Below are 20,855 nucleotides of genomic sequence, written 5' to 3' on the forward strand. Positions count from 1 at the left end.
ACTACTAACACCAATCATCATTGGATTATAATATACACTAATAGATGTATATCGGTGTCTATAGCTAGTAAATAGTAAAAAAATTTATAAGTAGTTTTGTCATTGATAACAATTTTCTTTTATTAATATTTAAAAGAGCAAGGTTCATTGGGTAACCATTTGATTTTTATTTTTAAAATTTAAGTCTATATGCATTCCATCTATCTTTAAATATCGTTGTTGATTTTTTATCAGTTTTTTAAAATCAAGTTAAAATTTGAAAAAATAATGAATATTTTTTAAAACTTGTTTTTTTAAAAGAAGTTTTGTAACATGACTAATAATTAACTATTGTATGAAGTTATATGCAAATCCTTATAAATAAAATATAAAGAGAGAGAGAATATGCTTATTTTACAAAAGGGTAACTGTATCGTAATAAATAACAAATTTAGGGGTAGTAATGAAATATTTTTAAAATTTAAAGAGCAAATGGAAGTATATATTTGATAGACTTACATGGTCCATTAATAATAAACCACCGACATATAATCTATCATTAGTAAATCATAAGAATTTATCAATGATATAAATATGTTAATATTTTGAAAATCATTGTTACATTTGAAATTGTACCTTATCAAAAACTAAAAAAATGTTTGCCATATGAAATCATGATTAGAATGAGGCAAACATAAAGTAACACAACCTATGTTTTAATGACTTAATAGCACATGTTCAATCAACTTCATCAACATGATATTTGAGCATTATGTTCTCAAGTGTGTATTCTCATTATTATAAATCAAATCAAGTGCTTTTAATGTTTTGTTGAAAATTAGTAATGATACAAATTAAAAGTAGAAATAAGTGCACTAACTTTTAAATATACACAATTTTGTTTGTGGAAATAGAACTATATAAAACAATGTCCTCCAAAACTACTATACACACACATTGAATGAATACCCAGTTCTCCTACAAAATTTTGCAACATATAATACAAAAAAAAAAAAAAAAAAAAAAAAGACAAAATAAACCAAAATACAATCTTTCAAAAATTATTATTCTTATATGTCCAAATGAATTCTACTCGGTGCTATAAATCTAACCTTCATCCCTAGCGGTTTGAGATTAAATCCTTCGCTCTTTAATTATTATACTAAAAAGGTTATCAAACTAGAGGTCGATTGTTTATACTTTATATTATTGTACCTTGTCACGGTCATTTTTGACATTTTCTTAAACCACTTTAAAATACACCTACAACAACTCTAAGTTTATTGATATTAGACTTTAAAATATAGTTTTTGCATCCTCAAAATCAATTTCAAGGCTTTAAAATATATTAATTTTAAATATGATTATTTTTAAATATAATACAATAAATTAAAATATTTACAAAATACCGTAAAATATAATAATTTATTTATGATAGATTAAACCAAAATGAACCATTATAAATAGATATAAATAGCAGTGGATTGTACCTTATAAACATGAGTAATGATTTTATTTGTTTTCTAAAAAATAATTTTGCGATTAGTGGTGTGTCATAAATTGTTCTCCACGGAGCCATCCAAAGGACTGAAAGTTAAAAATTTCATAAATTTTAAATTATGAATGTTGAAATTTGAAGGTGAGAAGAAGAGCAGTATGGTTAAAAGAATGAGCTAAATAATGATAAAAATAATTGAGTTCTCTAATAATTATTATATTTATTGGAAACACCTGCAAACTTCAATAAATATATGATTAATATATTTCAAAATAAATAAATATATAATCAATAACAATCATTTACTGTCATATTTTATTTTGTCATTTTTTGTGAGAGTTATAGAATTAACAGAGTATAGTAAATAGTTTAAATCAACTACAGAGATTGGATTGATTTTATATTTTATAAATAATTTTATTATTTTGTTATCGTTGAAAAATATTTCTTATTTTTATTAGGATGTTTGATTATTATTAAAATATTAAACTATGTAAACTTAAACAATGATTATTACTATTGAAATATTTACTGTGGTAAATTTTAACCAAGAGTGAATACATTCGTTAAGGTGTTTTTAATCATGATTTTGGTGACCAAAATCAAACTTTCTCTGATAAAAATCATTTTTGTATAAAAATATGGTTTTTGACGACACAAAGAAAGTGATTTTAGAAAAATAAAAAATCACTTAAAATTGATTTTTGAAACATCACTGGAAACAATGGTTAATTAACCACCATTTTATTTTATATAGTTTTTGAAATACACAAAATATCATTTTTGGTAATTTGATGGTTTTAAAATCTCTTTTAATATCAAGCTTAATTATTGAAAATCAATTTTAAGAATTTGTTATCAAACATAAATTTAATTATTATAAATTAATTTTACAAAAATCATACATTTTTTTAGATAACTACTAAAACACAACCTTGCAAGTCTTAGAGGAGTTTCTTTTAATTAGGATGTAATGAAATATATAAAAAAAGTTATTTAAATTATCACATTTTTTAAAGCTTAGAGATATAAACTGATTTTTAAAAAAATATATTTTAGTTTTTTTACCTCTATATTGATAATAGTCCTTAGATGGTTGTATTAGGGCCCGTTTGGTAACGTTCCTATTTTCTGTTTCTTGTTTCTTGTTTCCTGTTTCCTGTTTCTTCTTTTTTTAAAACAAGAAATAGTAATGCGTTTAATAACTGTTTCTATTTCTTGTTTCTTGAAAAAAAAACAGAAACAAAAAATGTGTTTGATAACTGTTTCTTGTTTATTGATTTTCTTTTAGATTTATTTTTTATTTTTCACATCTACTTCAATTAAACATTAAACAAAAATATAGGTCTATCCATCAAACATAACAAATAAAATTATCAAAAGTTTATTCATTTAATACGAAGAAGTATCAATGCACGAATAAAAATAATAACATAAACATAAAATTATATTTATCCTTCAAATGTTGCCAAATTTGATTGGCAATATCATCTCTTACTCAGACAATTTCTCTTTTTAATCCATCAATTTCAACAATCTCATTGTTATTTCATGACATCTAGAATTTAATATTAATTTTAAAGTAAGTTATTATGTCTTCAATATTCATAATTGAAAGAAACAAAACAGAATTTAACCTTTAACTCTTAACCTATGATGCTTTAGAGAAAAACCCACAACGAAAACCCAGATTTGCACAAAGAGGAAGATGAAAACTATGGATCCGACGAAGAGGAACAATCAGGCAAAAACTATGGATCCGACGAAGAGGAAGAGTTTGGGTTGTCGAGAAAGACGATGAGAGGTGAAGAGGATGACAGTGTGCAGAGAAAAACGATGAGTGAAAGAGGAAGAGGATGATTATTTGGAGAAAGCAATGGAGATAAAAGGAAAAGGAAACCAATAAAAATAATTGAGAAAAGGAAAAGGAAACAATAACAATAATTGAGAAAAAGGAAAAGGAAACCAATAAAAATAATTGAGAAACAGTCAAACGAAACCAATAAAAATAATTGAGAAAAAGAAAAAGAAAAGAAATAAAAATAATTGAGAAAAATGAAAAGGAAACCAATAAAAATAATTGAGAAAAAGAAAAAAAGCCAATAAAAATAATTGAGAAAAATGAAAGGAAAAAAATAAAAATAAATGAGAAAAGGAAAACGAAACAAATAGAAATAAATTGAGAAAAATGAAACCAATAGAAGCAATCGAGAAACGGAACAGAAGAAACTACTTTTTTTGTTCCCAATAATTCCTTATAAAATGAGAAACGTTTCTACTTTTTTTTAGAACGAGAAACAAGGAACGTTATCAAACACTTCTATTTCTTAAAAAATGGAAACAGAAACAAGAAACAGGGAACAAGAACGTTAACAAACGGGCCCTTAATTGCTTGTTTTATTTATTTGGGATTAAAGAGAGATATTGAAAATTTAATATTATTTTACTTCATTAAAATTTTAAAAAATATTTAAAAAATAATAAAGTTTCAAATTATATCAATGATAGATAATAAATTTACCAATGTTTTCGGTATTTGTAAGTCAAAGCATTGGAAATTTAAAATATAATTGTTTTTTTATAAATAAAAAATTGTTTTAAGTGACGAAACTGATGAAAAATAAGTGTCTATTATGGTTCGTTTGACAACGTTCCTATTTTTTATTTTTTTTCTCACTTTTTATTAACAAACAAACGTGTTTGATAACAACTTTCGTTTTTTGTTTCCAAAATTTAATAGACGTTTCTAAAAGTTGGGCAAAAACAAATAAACAATGAAAGTTTCTCCTAGCTAGCTCTGTTCTTGTTTTATTTGATTCTATTTGTAATATTTTAAAATCTCAATTTGGCTAATTGACGAGGAGATATATCTATATCTAATTTTGGCCTAAAAAGTCTTAAATCAACTTCCAATCATGATAATTTTTTTTTAATTTTTCTATTTGTTATATTTATTAACTTCTTTTTTTTTCTTCCTTTGTTAATTTTTTTTACTTACATCTTTAATATTTCTCAATTTATTTTTTTTTATTAATAATAAATTATAAACACCTTCACAGTCTTTAAACTTCAACGATCGCTTAGCTCTAATCACTTACCTTTTAATTTGATCGCTTAGCTCCGATTGACTACCTTCAGTGATCGCTTACCTTTCTAACTCAATAGTTTAGCTCTTTTACACTATCATTTAACAAAATACCTCTTTAAAACTCTTGTTTACCAACAATAACCTTCTTCTTAGGTTCGGGTCTTACAATTAGCAAGTCATATGAATTGACGAATCATTAAATTATTAATTATATTTTATTTAATAGTTTTTGATACAGTTCTAGTATTTTATTTTTTTAATTTTATCTTTTGATGACATATTAAGTAAGGGTAATTTTGTCATTTACTATGTTGCATTAGAGTTTTTACTAGAAGATTATATAAAACCTAACCATTAGGTTGTACGAAAAGTTTTGACATATTCGGTTTAAAATGAGATTTTGAATATTTACAATTATTGATCTAGGGTTGCATGTTTGAACATTACGGTAAATTTGATCATCTTGTTTGTGGAATGTTGAAACCTTAGATCTTATTTCTTGGTCTTAAATCAGAGGGGATAATCAAGTTATAGTTATTTCATTTAGATTATTGTCAATTTGACTTGTGGGTTTTAGAATTTGATATTAGGGGTTCATCAATTAAATTTATAATTTCAAATGTTATGATTTTTATACGAGGAAGTTTGTGTTTTAGAAGAAAAAAAAACAAAAATTGAATTTCTCAATAACTATAAAAAATGGATTAAGAAAATGATATGGAATTACATAAAAAAATATGAAAGTGTAAATAAAAGAAGAAGATTAAGTTCCTTAATAAAATAAAATCCAAACCAACAGTATATTAACCTTAGAAATAAATAAAACAAAGCAATATGACTTCGAGAACAAAAGGAAAAAAAAGAAAAGAAAAAGGTAATAAAAACCAAAGAGTCACTTCAACGGCCAAAAAAGCATTAGAATATCCACATTCTAGGGAGTGACTACGTGGCAACATATCAATGACTGGACATCCACACTAAAAGAAAAAAGAACTAATTATTAAAAAAGAGAAAATAGCAATAATAATTACAAAGAAAAAAGTAAAAGGAAAAAGGAAAAAGGCACGCGCGAGGTGCAGCGCGTGAGAATCACAACAAATAAAATCGGAGTGGGGACCCACAAGGTCAGAAAGCATTGGAAAGCGACGTTTCAGTGAGTTGCCTTGGAGCGCAAGGGGCAAGGGCGTGAGGGAGAAGCAAACCACACGGAGAAGGGATCCATAGTTCTTTTGGCGGGGGAGGGGGGGCTTAACTGGCTTGGACGGTAACCGGTCAGATGTCGCTCTTAACTCCTTGTCCATTTCGGTTAAGCAGCCAATAAAGTTGCGCTTCACGTTTTTGTCTTTTACGGTTCTTGTTACCGGTCCTACCTGTCAACTTTTATCATTTAAAATAAAATAATATGAATTCATTTTTCAAACTTATGGTTACCACTTAAATTTGTATTTTTACTCTTACTTAATCGATTTTAACTTTCGCTGTCACGTGTCAGCTGGATAATTAAATATATTATTTTCTTTCTAATGCCCTTTTTGTGTGTATATATATATATATATGTATGTATATATATTTCATTTCTTTTTTTCAAAATTTTAAATTCACTCATAATTCTATTTTAATAAATATAAATTATCGTAAATTATAAAATTGTTAAATTTTAAATCCTATCACCTATAGATTCTAATATACTTATAAGTTTTTATTAATGTCAATGACTGATAGATATTGATAGATATTTGTAAATATTTTAATTTATATTTGCTCGAATTAGAAAATTCACCATCTATAAAATTGAAATTGATCTTTTAAATTAAATATTATCAAAATTGATTAAACAATAATAATAAACTTTATTAAGAGTTGACCAAAGTTAAAATGTTTTCTCCAACGGTTACTAATGGACTAATAATATACACACTATTTAAAATTTTTATAACTAAATTTGAATATATGAAAATATCCCAACAAACTATATCACCTCATAACGTAAATTTGACAAAAAAATTGGTATAAAATGTAATCAATGAGCATTCTACAAGAAAACAAATAACGTTCAACTTTGAACATGAAAATATTCAAACTTGCTTACAAAATCAAGCCAAAAAATGTATTTAATGATGGACTACAACCTTCCGATTAGTTAAGTTGTACTAGAGTTGACATTCAAATGTATCTTAAAATAATTACATAAGGTAATATGGTTCAACAATTAAAAACATCATCGTTTGAGCACATTTTTAAAAAAATTGTCCAAACTTAACTAACATTACTAATTCTCTGTTAATTAAAGTACTATTTAGTAGCTAAATATATTAATCATCCTTCTATAGGTCGATAGTTCAATCTCAAAGTCACAATTGTTGAACTCTCATAAAGATAACAAGAAAAGTGTTCAAAATTTAGCAAATGAAAGATTTATTTATTATGTAGATCAAACCTTTAATATACATTAAGAGACAAAATATACATCAACTAATATCAAATATTGAATATCAAGAGATAAAATATACGTCGACTAACATTGAACACTAAAACGAGTCATAAGAAAAGTTGTCCTACAATTACGTGAAATTATGCAAATTCTAGCGTTTGAATTAAAATTGATGCATATAAAGTTAATAAAATGAAAAGTTCAAACTACAATTCTTAAATATATCTTTTGTAATTTATTTAAAATATTGTGAGATTTTAGTAAGGTATAGGTGCGAGAACCAACATTCAATCTCAAGTAAATGTATATAATTGAAGTTTAGTTCGACGAGGGAGGTTAGAAAACTTACCTTTTTCGATTATAAGATCTTGGACTTAAGATGTGTATGGATTGTATTTTCAAGTGATTAAATTAAAAAATAAGTTGTTTTGAAAAAAAAAATCATGTGTTTGACATCCATCTAAAATAATTTTTGAAAAAATGAATTTATAAAATAACGTGGTTTAAGATAAACACCTAAAACCAACTTTTAGAAAAATAGCTTTTATATGTTTTATAGTTAATGTCCCTAATTTCTACGAAACATTCAGATCAACACCTTCAACTATTCTCACCAACCAACCTTCGACAACCATCTCTGTCAACTTTCGTCGGCCAACTTTCTTTCACCGTTTTTTCGTGACCGTTGACCATCAATTTTTGTTGGTCATTTTTCTGTGACAGTTGTTGACTTATTTTTGTTAATTATTTTATGGTAACCGTTATCGGTCAACTTTTGTAAGTTGTTTTTCTATGATTGGTATCGGCCAACTGCCAACAACTATTTTTTTGTGATTGTCATCATTTGACTTCCAATAACCACTATTGCCGACCTTTGATTATCATTTTATAGTGATTGTCTCCAACCACCTCATCGTTTGACTTCTAATGATCACTGTCGTCAACCTCTGATTATCATTTTACAGTGATTGTCCTCAACCACCTCAAATCACCATCCTCGACTATCTTCGTCTAACTTCTATCAAAATCTCCACAGACAAATTCTACATATATATAATTTTACTCTATTACAAATCAAACAAAAATTTACCCAAAAACACTTTTAAAAAAAAGTTATATATAAATCTCTTACTCTATTACAAATCAAACAAATTTTCACTAAAGAACAGCTTTTGAAGAAAAAAAAGGTTGCCAAACCAAACACACATATGTTTTTCTTTAAAAGAGTCTTTAGAAAAAATGTTTAAATGAATATACATTTTTTAGAAAATATGTTTTTCTTAAGTCATTCCAAACAAATCCTTAATTTTCAAATTTTCCACTTTCAATTATTAAGTTTTAAATTTAATTTCAATTTAATTCATGGGTTTCATAATGCTACAATTTTATTTTTGATGTTTGAGTTTTTGTTTCAATTTGGTCCATTCATTTTAAGATTTATACTTCTAACCTTAATTGACATTAATATCTATCAATAAATCTAAAATAGCTCGATCTAAAGTGAATTTCTAAACTTATTTAAACAAAGATGAAAAAACAACAAAATTTTATTAACTATAATTACTTCAATTATTTTAAATCAATTAATAAACATCTAAGAAAGATTATTACTAAGTGAAAATTTGAGATGTGTAAGCTGTATATAAACTATACTTTGGATAAAAAAAGTATCTGTTTTTCTGGTTAGGAAACAACTCATAAGTTTGTTGTTAATGGTTTTACGTAATGAATTATGGTAACGCGAGCATTCATAATAAAATAAAATATTTAAAAATATATTAAGATTTGTCTTCACATGAGTGATCGACTGCAATAAATTATCATCTTTGTCGCGATACTAATAGTCTATTGTGGCATTAGATTATGGTCTTTGTAAATATTTTGAGCTATTTTATCGTTTAAATTAATGGGTTTTTTAAATACTTTTATTTTATCAATATTTTTTAGAGATATTTTAAAAAATATAACAAAGCGTTAAAATACTGCACTGTAAAATAATTTCGAAAAACATAAAAAGACCAGAGGCCCACTATAGAAAATACAAAAAAAAAAGTTCGTGATTAATTGACTCCTAGCGCGTAACATATTTGGTAAACCATTATTTAGATTTGGTTATTCTTTCCTATAGTTTAGATTTGATCGAAATTGTTTAGATTAGATTATTTAAATTTGGGTAGCAAAATCTTAACGATTTTTTTTTCGAGTTTTTTTTTTTATCCCGGATCGTTTAAATTTGGTATACGATGCTCATTTAGATTTGCTAGCCAAATCTAAATGATTTTGTTAAGATTATATCATTGTTTAGATTTGATTATTTTTGTACATAGTTTGAATTTGTCCATCCAATATTCTAACAATTTTTTTTACGATCTCTTATATTTGGCACGATCTTGAACAAAAAGATTATGAAAAGAAAAAGATAAATTACAAATAAAAGAATATGGTAAAGAAGGGCAAAACTGAAATATTTCTAAAAAAATGGCTAGCTTAGTTGATTTTTCGTAAATATTTTGCATTGAAAATTTATAATTTTTATATACTTTTGTTTAATTAATATTTTTTATACAGTGGGAGGGATGAAGTAGTGTGGGGGCGGGGGGAAGTGATTAGGAATTTATTTGAGAATGATTTTATATAAGGGTTGTTTAAAATTTAAGTGCAACAGAAATTATTATGAACATTACATTGCATATTACTATTTAGGAAAAGGGGTTTGGCACTGTGCACCTGCACGATACAGCTGTCAAGAATAATGTTACCTTACCGCTATTACATTATTATTTCAATGATACTCTTATTTCTTTTTTTGTTCTCTTAGACGTATTGTCCACTCTCTATTAATGACACTGCCGTCCTAATTTTAATTATGTATATATGAAGAAAAATCATATAAATATTGTTTTTATTGGACCACATTGCAACCAAAAATTGTTTTAAATTATAAAATTATTTGTTGGTGGCAAAATTCGATCAGACGAACTCATCTGACTTTTACATGCTGCTAACGACACATTAGTAATTTAAAGAAAAATTACATGTAAAAAAACACACAAACATTTTTATGGTGGTTGTCACGAACATTCCAATGCTTAAGTTAGTATTTTGCACAAATGACAGTAAGTAGATTTCATTTTAAGAAGGAGGTAGCTTACTTAGTTGTCATTATATAATAATGGGATTATTGTGCTCGACCTCAACTTCGACTGATGAGGCTGTGGGGGCAAATGGACCATTAAAGCCCAATTGGCCTCAACTCGATCTTAACCTTGCCCAACGAGGCCAAGGTGAAGCAATGCGCTGAAAAGACTCAATTGGCCTTATTCTTAGCCTTTCGAACCGAGGTGGTTCAATTGGGTTCTAGTCTAATTATCTTTTCTCCCTATTTGTTAGGAACTCTCACTTGTCTGATTCCTGCCATTCTTGGATCCGTTCTTTGAGATTAGGTAACTCTCTTGGTTTTACTTTTATTTTTATTTATATCTTTCCAGCGATTTAGAATTACCCATAATACTATTGAAAAAATTTATAAATATAATAAACTTTTATAGTCTACATATGTTAGTAGTGATAGACGATAGTAGTCTTTTAGTGTTTATTAGCATTTACTGGTGATTTTTTTTATATTTATAAATACTTTTGTTTATTTTGCTATATTTGAAAACAACTATTATATTTCGAGTGTTCGTTTCAAATTGTTATAAATAAAGTCAACCTTTTAATATTAATTTGTCATATACTCACTTTTTAGTCAAAGAAGATAACATTTAAGAATTAATTTAATATAATTATGAAGTAAAAAGTTAAAAGGAACTTTAACATAAATGAAAAGTAACATTTAATTGTTTTTTTTTTTTTTTGAAAAATACATTAAAAATATCCACCTCAAAGAGGAGAAGTAACCAACAAGTCACTAAAAATAAAAATTCAATTCTAGAAGTCAATGTCTAACTGCACTCGACATCTCTCAAAATTGAATAATCACAAAAAAAAATATCAAAATTTGCAAAGTCAACAACATAACAAGCTATATAGTGAGCAATTCTATTACACTCATGGAGTCAAACAAGAAGGAGACATAACCCAACCAACTCTCTAAATCCTAAAACTCGACAATTGTGCCCTCTTCCTTCGTAAAAATATGTTGACTAATTTAATTAAATATAAGTGGGGTATATGCCTCTTCCAATTGAGGGTCAGGTGGGTATCAACATCTTGCAATCTAGGAGCTGGAGGATGATCTCTTCCAACCTAAGGTGAGGTTGTGATTAGTCTCTTTTGACCAAGGTCGAGGTGACTCATTTAGAGAGAAACCTAGGTAAGATTAACCCAAAGCCTAAATTCCTATCTCTCTTGGCCTACTATCTCTGTAATATTTGGATATATCCACGTTGGCCCAAGAATCTCAAGTAAAGCCTTCTTACTTGTGACCATTGCCTTTGGCTTTGGCACATCGTTGAAGCATAATTGTAAGAGCATCTGCACTAATGTGGTGTCAAGTCAAGTGCACTATGATGCCTAACTTAGTACATGAATGATAAACTTGACGAGCATAAAAAAAATCGTCTGTCCTTTTGGGGTTATGGTTTGAGGCTAAGGTCTATTCTCCGACTCTCATCTTAGATACGTGTAATATAGAGAGTGTTAAAGTAGGTGTAGCCCTCCAAGTTACAAAAAGCTAAAAGCAAGCTTGACTTGGTTGTTTTCCTTTTTGTGAAACAAAGCAAATATAGTTGGTTGACCAACTAGAACTTGATGATTTGACTTTCTCTTTTGGATGTGTGGACCTCATGCTGATCTAGAACCCTCTTTAGTCTTTGGTCTTTAATTGGGCAACACTTAAACAATCCATTTTGCCTAAAATTACTCATTAACATATAGTCCCTCCCTCTCTTCCTCCAATAACTCGACAACCCATTATAAAACTCGTAAATAGTAAATATAATTCATTTAGCATTATTAATAAAATGTTATTATTGTAATTTCAATAAGTGTTATTGATCAATTTTATTAGTTTTGCCTCCTTAATAAACAAAATCCAATAAACTAACATCCTAAGCTACTTTATAAGTTTTGAACTGTATGTGGAGACATATGAGGATCAATGTTTGAGATATAACTTAAAGGGTCTATAGTATAAGGATAAGATTGGGTATCGTATCCTGGTAACATTATGGATATGATCCATTTTGTATTTGATACAAATGCAATGATCAGACTGCAACTTCCAACGACTATGTTCGTTAGAAACTATTTTTCTTCGTTTTTTTTTTTACCAATTATTATCTTCATTTTTTATGTGTAACCTATGGTACCTTTCCGAGTTCCAATTTGGTTTGAAATTCAATAAAATTTTCAAACAAAATATTTACAAAATTAATAACTATATTGAAACACAAAAGTTAAATTTACAAAACTAGCACATATTTCATAAAATTAAAAAAAAATATAGATTTTGTTTACAATGTTCGTTTGAAACAATAAATACATACAAAAAGGAATACATCATCTCTCATCGCCACACGTCATCTTTGAAAAAATCCAGACCTACATTCACGTGAAAGTAAAATACATTGTTTAAACTTCAAATAAACCAAAATGGATACCAAAAACCAAAACTTTGTCACTAACAATGATCAAACTAACTACATTATCTCCAATCTACCATTCCATAATGAACTCAACAAACTCACTCACCATCAACCTACCTCATAAGAATCCAATGTAATAACTTTGACTCTATGTACAAATGTAACAAAAAAAGAGTATAAACTCCTTACACAAAAACTTTAAGGTCAACTTCAAGGTCAAAATATACCATATTGTCCCTAACCTTTGAGATATTTCTTAATTTTCGTCCTTGTTCTTTTAACATTCTCAGGTAAGTTCTTTCGAAAGAATATGTAAAATGTAGTTGATAGAGTATTGAAGAGTAATTACACCTAACTGATGTATTTGAACATGTGCCTATGCCATTTGGAAGAAATGAGTTTTGTTATTTCATTAATGGATGATTTAGATTTTGTCAACATGACAAGTTGAATTTCATTTGTTAAGAGGTATTTCCATGTTTCCAAGTATGTGAATAGTGATAACCTCTTTTTGTTAGCAAATGTTCTATTGCCTACATGAACCTAGTTCATCTGGCATAACCTGTCCTTGTTGAATTTTCTAACATACAAAATGACAATCATCTTTTCAATATGTTTAGTTATTTTAAGGGATATTGGATTAGATGCTATATGAAGTATTGCTTGATCATCACACAATAATTTTGTTATATGTGGTGATATCAAATCCCAACTCAATAAGAAGTTTATATATCCAAATAAATTTACAGACAAATTATGTCTTTGCTCTATGTCCTAGTTTAACACTTGAACGTGATATCGCATTTTGTTTCTTATTACTCTTCCAAGAAATCAAATTACCACCAATAAAAACACAATATTCTGAAGTTGATTCTATCTTTTTTTTATCATGCTCAATCGATGTCTAAGAAACATTCAAATATGGATACCTTGAACCAAATCATGTTCCATCTATATGTAGATGCTCTGGAGAATGACATTAAAGCTTGAGTCTTCATCACTTTCAAGGAAGTTGTGGTCCCCATTAATTGAGATTCTCCAATGAAGGGACTAAGTCTTTCATATTGTTTACCTCCTATCATATTATCTTAAGCTTGACAACCTCCATCATTACTTCCATCTCCCTCGTCACCATCATCATGAATCCTTATCATCATAATCGTCACCTTCATTTTGTTGACCTTGGTTTAACTACTACTCTTATAAAGTTGTTGTGAGATAGTATGTAACACGCATGTGTCACTCGAAAGAGTTACTGTCACTGCTTGAACTACTATTTATTGTTTATTCACGTATAACACGTTCAACATCAATGTCTAAATCTTCTATAACACTAGCAACATGTGGATCTGGATTATATAGAATATCATTGAGATGTGCAGGCCTAGTTTGTAAAGCCCCAAACTTATAGAGGGGCGTAGGACGATTACATCAGTGAAGAAAGGCATATTGGGGAAGGTTCGGTTTATACTGACCTATGCTAAATTATGAATGTACAGCTAGAAGCCAGTATGTGATAGCTTAATGTATTTTTAAATGATTAAGGATTTCTGAAATGTTTCTAAAGCTTTCTCACATTAAGATAACAATGATTTATATATTTAAAGCTGAATATTGAGCATAACTATTTGGAAAGCATGTTTTAGAAAACCGTTACTCACTAGTGTGAGACCCATGTCTGAAATGGAAGGGTTAAATGGAAATAAGAGTTTGTTTAAAAGATTTTTGAAAAAGGCGCTTTGAGAAGAGTGTTTTGAAGTAGGCGTTCTGAGTAGTAACTAGCGTCAAAGTTAGGCGACACGAGGAGGAAGGAAGGCATTTTGGAAGCAAGGTGTTGAGAGTTAATTTTTTTGGGAAATTTCTTAATTGTACTTGATTAATGGGCCACGTGTAATAGTTATTTAAGCTAAGCATGATCTGAAAATTTATTAAGCTTACACGTGTATTTCTTTTAGTAAAAGCTGGCGGTTTAAGAGAGCTTAAAGGCTGACTAATCCAACTTAGGATTATTATAAAAAGAAGATTATGATAGAAGAAAATGAGTGTTACTCTGAGAATTTTCTAAAAAAGAGCTAAGTGTTGAGTTGCTACTAAGGAGAAGAGTAGATATGAAACTAGGCGTTCTGAAGAAGGGAATTAGTTGTGAGTGATTTTTCCAAAATGTTTAATGACTTTAAAGCTTTCTTTTAAGTTTCTTGTTGATTTGTAATGTTGTTTATATGTTAATGTTTATGAAAAAAAAAAAGATTTCTAAAGAAAGCTTTGTGCTATGCTTAAAGTAAAGTCTATATGTGATGAATGTACGTTATGTTTTGTGTAAACCATTGGTCTCATTTCTACCAATGAAGCTAACTGTTATGTGCACATAAGAAGTAAAGACAACCATGTAGAAAAGGACTGCATAGTGGAGTGAAGTTGGCCAATGCGTAAAAGGAGCGTATTGAGCTTAGCGGCTCAAGCAAAATGAACCAGGAAATTCTCCAAGGGATGCTATTGATGACAAGGATATCACAGTAGTCTATGCGTGGGAATGTTTCATGTTCTTAGAAGAAAGGAATATGAAAGACTAATATGTGATTTCTGTTTTAAGAAATGAAGTAATGAAAGCCATGTTTATGAAAATGATTTCATTTAATGTATGCCCAAAAAAGTTTTCAAAATCTATCACTCACTAAGCTTTGACTTACGTTTTGAGTTTTCCCTCCCCTAGGTCACCAGGTGTTAAGGCCAAGTTGGGCTAAGTAAGGCAAGCTACTAAGCATTGAAGTTGGACCAAGTGTTTAAAGTTTTATATTGTATTTATGTACTTAAGGAAGCACGTAAAAATGTATTTGGGTCACATATGGTTAAGTTAATGAAAGAGATTGGTTGTTATTTTCCGCTGCGTTATGTCAATTCTTATTATCTAATGTCTAAATATCTTAAGTTGAATGGAAATTGAGCAATCAAAGTTAAAGTTCAAAGACTTAAGTTGCGCATTCTGGCATTTCATCATGAGGCGTCAGAGCTACTTAAGTTTTGTCGCTTGCTGCGTCATGAGGTTCAAGACGCATGCGGGGCGGGGCGTGACACTGAGCATTTTTAGTTCATTCTTTGAAAATATTTTCTCACTTTTCACGTAATGATCATACTTACTTGAGTTGAGCTTATTGTTGCCACGCCAACCAGTTTGATAGGAGAGTTTGTAAATTGATCATGTTTGAGATAGTGTATTAGAACATAATCAATTGTGTTGTGGGTATAGAGAACTGATTTATATTGGAGGTCTAGCTTTATTAAGGTCTCTGTAATTTTTTTCTAAAAGTTTGTAATAGAATGAGCTGCATTTGACTTTCTCTAAACAGTTAGTTATATGTTTCCATTAAGTTTTAAGTAAAGGAATAGAGATTAGGGTCAACAGGTATCGTTGAGAAAAAGACGGTATAAATTGACTTCCACGCCGTCTCTTGAGTCGAGAGTAGGTAGTCCGGGAGGGGATGTGACATAACTCACATATATAGTGGATTATTTTCTTCATCACTTGACTCAACCCTTATCTCATGCAAATCCAAATAGCTAGTGATCTTCTAGATCTTTTTTTCTTCAGCTTGCATGGGCCTTATTTTCAACTTTTCAATTGTAAAAGCAAACAAACTAATTTTTCCAATGTTATCTTTCCAAACAAATCTTTATTTGGAAAATAGAAATTTGGATAGTGAAAGAAAGCAAAAATCACCTCAATTAAATTTCAAGATGAAAAAAATAAGAAAATTCAATGGAAAGGGTTTGAATTATGTTCAGGATTAATATATGTTATTTTTAAAAATTCAATTCACTAAAGATAAATGCTTGATTAGAAATTGAACGAAGAATTTGAAATGTGTGATAGAAAATAAACATGCATAGCATAAAATGAATCTAAAAAATTACCCTAATTGCTAAGGTAAACATGCATAAAAGAACTATATGAATTAGGATTTTCAATAAATAACCTTTGTAGTTTTCGAATCATTAGAAATTTTACCAAACACGAACTCAAACCACCATTAAAATTGACCCGCTATAACCTGGACGAAGAATCAGGTTGCAGGACCCGAAGGAAGAAGGATTTGAATGAGAGAGCAATGAAAATTTTATAAAGGTGAAGAAATAGTAAAAAAAAACTTCTTGATTTATTTTTAAGTAAAATAAAATGGCAAAAATTAAAAAAAATGAAAAAAACTCTCATTCTATAAACAAATTACATGCAAACTTTGCATGTAATTGAATCACCAAATCCCAACACCTCACGATCTACTAACCATTAGTGGATTTATTCACTTGCAGTTGAATCACCAAATCCCAACACCTCACAATCTACTAACCATTAGTGGATTTATTCACCATTCCATTTTCTCTTAGTGAACTTGGTGTCATCACCAAGAACCTCCACTTATAGTTAGTGGAATTATCTAACAAATAGTTAGATTTTCTCACTAACTTTAGTCAATGGGCAAAATGGTCGTTTGACATTTCTAATTAAAGTCAAACTTTGATTTTTCAAGTCAAAACGAGTCAAAAGTCAATGTTTTGACTTTTTACCATTTTGCTCTTCTTGACTAATTCTGACGTCTTGAGCATGAATCCACATTCATTTTCTCAATATTCAAATCACATTTGAATATATTAGTGGTCAAAGTTTGACTTTTCAAAGTAAAAGTAACATTTTAACTTTTTACAACTTTGACTATTTCCATCATTTTCGAGCTTCCGAGTATGAATCCGCATTCATATCTTTAATATTTAAATCCCATTTAAACATAAAGCTCTATTTGGAATCTGAAATCCGATGACTATATCACATATACTTGTCGATTTCTCTCTCCTCTCCTAATTCAAACAATTTAAATCAATCCATCATACTGTTCTAAGTTTATTCCTTGTAAGCTAGTAGGGGAACCTAATAAACTTATAGATCATGGGCTCTAACGATTTAAGATTAACTAACTAAACCCTTTTAAACCAAGCTAATCAATATTCGTTAACTAACGGGTCATTCCACTAAAACCCTGTAATTGTATTCCCCTCATTATAAATATATATGTGTTCATCTTATATAACCATGATCAGTAAGTTAATCCTTCCCAGATTGTTTATAAGCTCAGCTGGGTCAAAATATCGTTTTACCCCATAGACTACATTTTGCTCCTTAAGTCCCACTGATCTACTATTGAATAATTGGTTTAAGATCCAATCTATAAACTGAATGCCTCTCAGGCCAATGAGAGGGTGAGGCCCCTTGTTCAAGACTTGGATTTAGTCCTTGAGGGAACAACCCATCTACTAACCCTAAAGCGGTAAGAGTGAATTTCGTCTTGCACTCTATGCCTCAGCTATCCACCCGATCTTACCCTTGAAATAGAAGACTTATTGCGCCAACACTAATATGATGCCCTCACCTATGCAGATCTAAGCATAATCTCGTGTGAACATGAGTTCATAATTAGCTCAGGATTAATATTAAGTTGCCTAGGTCATCAAAAAAACGAAATAATCAATTTTAAATACTAAACGACGTTGTAAACATAAAAGTGACTATTTCATGGTTTAGTCTTATGTAAACTCTTTATATAGGATGTCCCCATTTTCGTGTCTCTATATGAAAGATTCAGGATCACCTCGTTTGTACTAACTACAAATTAGACCACATTCATAGTGTCTCTGAATAAGGCGCCCCAACCTTTATTCATATACTATAAACTATTTAGGTTATTCAAAATAGCATCAAGACCTTAGTTTATTGGGGAACTTATTTTATTGGATTTAAGATTATAGTATTCAATTTTTCAATAACGACTTTATTGGATAGAATATGATTACAAACTACATGTTTTAAGACATAAATTCTAACGATGTATTCGTATTCAATTTTGGAAATTAAAGATAATAATGATTTTGAACACATTGATATTTTGTCTAAATTTTAGAATTTACTAAATTCAAGTATTCAATTTAATAAATCGGAATATGTTGATTTTGTTTTTTAAAAAAGATCCAAAATTTTAATTGAAAATTTAAGGTCGAAAATGATGTATTAAAAAAAATGAAAAATTTGATATTTTTTCGGTATATCCTCTTAAAATTCGCGAAATATTCGCAATAGTTCTCTAATATTTCCACAATATTTCTTAATATATCTACATCTGCCAATTTTCGTCTGAATAATATTCGTAAAATGATTTATCGCTAATATATCGATGATACCAACAATTTTTTTTGTGAAAAAAGATGTTCGCCTTATTATCTCTGTCGAAAACTTTGTTTTGGTTATATATTGCATTTTTTCAATCCTTAAATAAACCTCGCTTGGGAGCAACCTTTAGATAACACAAAATTTGTTCCAATGCAGTCAAATAATTAACTGGATAACATAACATGTATTGACTTACAATACTCACTGAATATACTACGTTTGCTCGAGTCACTATAAGATAATTAAGCTTGTTTACTAAATTCCTTTATATTTCAGAATCTTATAACAATTCTTCATCTGTTATCAGTTGTAAGTTGCACATCATTGGGGTACTACATGGCTCAACCCCAAATCTTTTATGTTTCAGTCAACAAGTCAAGTACATTTTTTTCTTCTAAAATATAACAACATTCTTTCCTTGCTTCTTATTATTTCAATTCCTAACAAGTATTTATGCATGCACAAACCTTTCGTATGAAATTGACCATAAGAAAGATCATTAGGGACAGAATACCTAGAGCATCATCACTAGTAATCACAACATGATCAACATGTACAATTTAAAAGATAACAGTGTTGAAGATCTCTTAAAAAGTATTGAATGATCTGATGTGCTCGTCTACATTCCAAAGTTTTCAACCACCTATCTAAATTTTGTAAGCTAAACCTATTGACGTAACTTTTTTTTCTTGGAATAGATAAGCCTAGAGACTTTTCTCTAATCCATACAAAGATTTACGAAGACGACATTCTTTAATCTTCTTCTGACATTACCTTGAACTTCTTCTTCCTGGGCTTTCCTTCTAATATTCTTTTAGTTTGCTAGAAAGGGGAAAACTTATCCTTTAATCCTTAAGGAGGACATTTGGGACAAAGAGTGCGTTATAATAATCTAGAGATTATAATAGTCTGAGAATTATAATAGTCTGCATTTAATTGCTGTCTATATAGGGAATTGGACAGAAGAAGGGTTAGCAAAAACAAATGCTACAAAAAAAACTAAAATAATATATATATATTTAATTAGAAAAAAAATTAGTGATAAAAAAGTTGTTACATAAGTCAAGGAATTTAATTCATAATATGTTATGAGAGTATTGAGTTAATGACAATTTATGACAGCTCGGTGAGCAAGAGATCATCTTTGGAAATCTTGTATAGATAAAAAGTGAATATGGAACTAAGAACGTTTAAATGCTATTCTAATTAATTAAATTCACATATTTATTTATACTATTTAGTTTTCAAAAAAAATTTTGTTTAAACTTCCAAACTTTATATATTTTACTTTTTTGGTCTTTTAAATTCTAATAATTTTAATTCTAATCTGATAGTAATATTATAATATTATTTAAAACTTTGGAAAATCGTTATTTTTCTTAAACTTTTGAGTTTGTTTGAGAAAAATATCATTTAACTTTAAATTTGTTTCAAATAAAAGATGGAAATTGATTTGGTGATCAAGGTGGTGTTAAATATCCATTGTTATGTTAATTTTTATAAATGATATTACAATCTTTTAAATCTTTTAATGTTACACAAATTTTCTTCTAACTTTTTAATTAACCTAAATCTTTAAAGATATATATGAACAAAATTCATTAGATGGTTTTTTTTGGCATAATTAAATTTTGTAAAATATATAATAACTCTTGAGCAATGAGAAATAATGACATAAATGAGGAAGTAGAATAATCCTAATCTTAATCCTAGTGTTATAATAATCCTTGGACCAAACATGTAGTGGGCTAAAATAATCTATTTCACTTCTTCATACTTTGATGATCGAACAACCCCTAAGTTTTCTCTTTGTGATTTATTCCACTTTCACTTTCTTCCTTTCTTTCTAGTTGATAGGCTTTCTTGCCTCCTCCTTATCTTTTTCTCCTTTTATTTTAGTATGTGGTCGCTTCCCTTCACTGGGTTTTCTATCCATTCTCCCTTTAAGCAACATAGTGTGGTGGTTGCTCCATATACACATTTTCTTGAAGATCACCATGAAGAAATGCATTTTAATACCAAGCTAATAAAGGTAAGTGATTGATTGAAGCTAGTGAAAT

This window comes from Cucumis melo, chromosome 2 (genome assembly GCF_025177605.1).
Source record: "Cucumis melo cultivar AY chromosome 2, USDA_Cmelo_AY_1.0, whole genome shotgun sequence".
NCBI lineage: Eukaryota > Viridiplantae > Streptophyta > Magnoliopsida > Cucurbitales > Cucurbitaceae > Cucumis > Cucumis melo.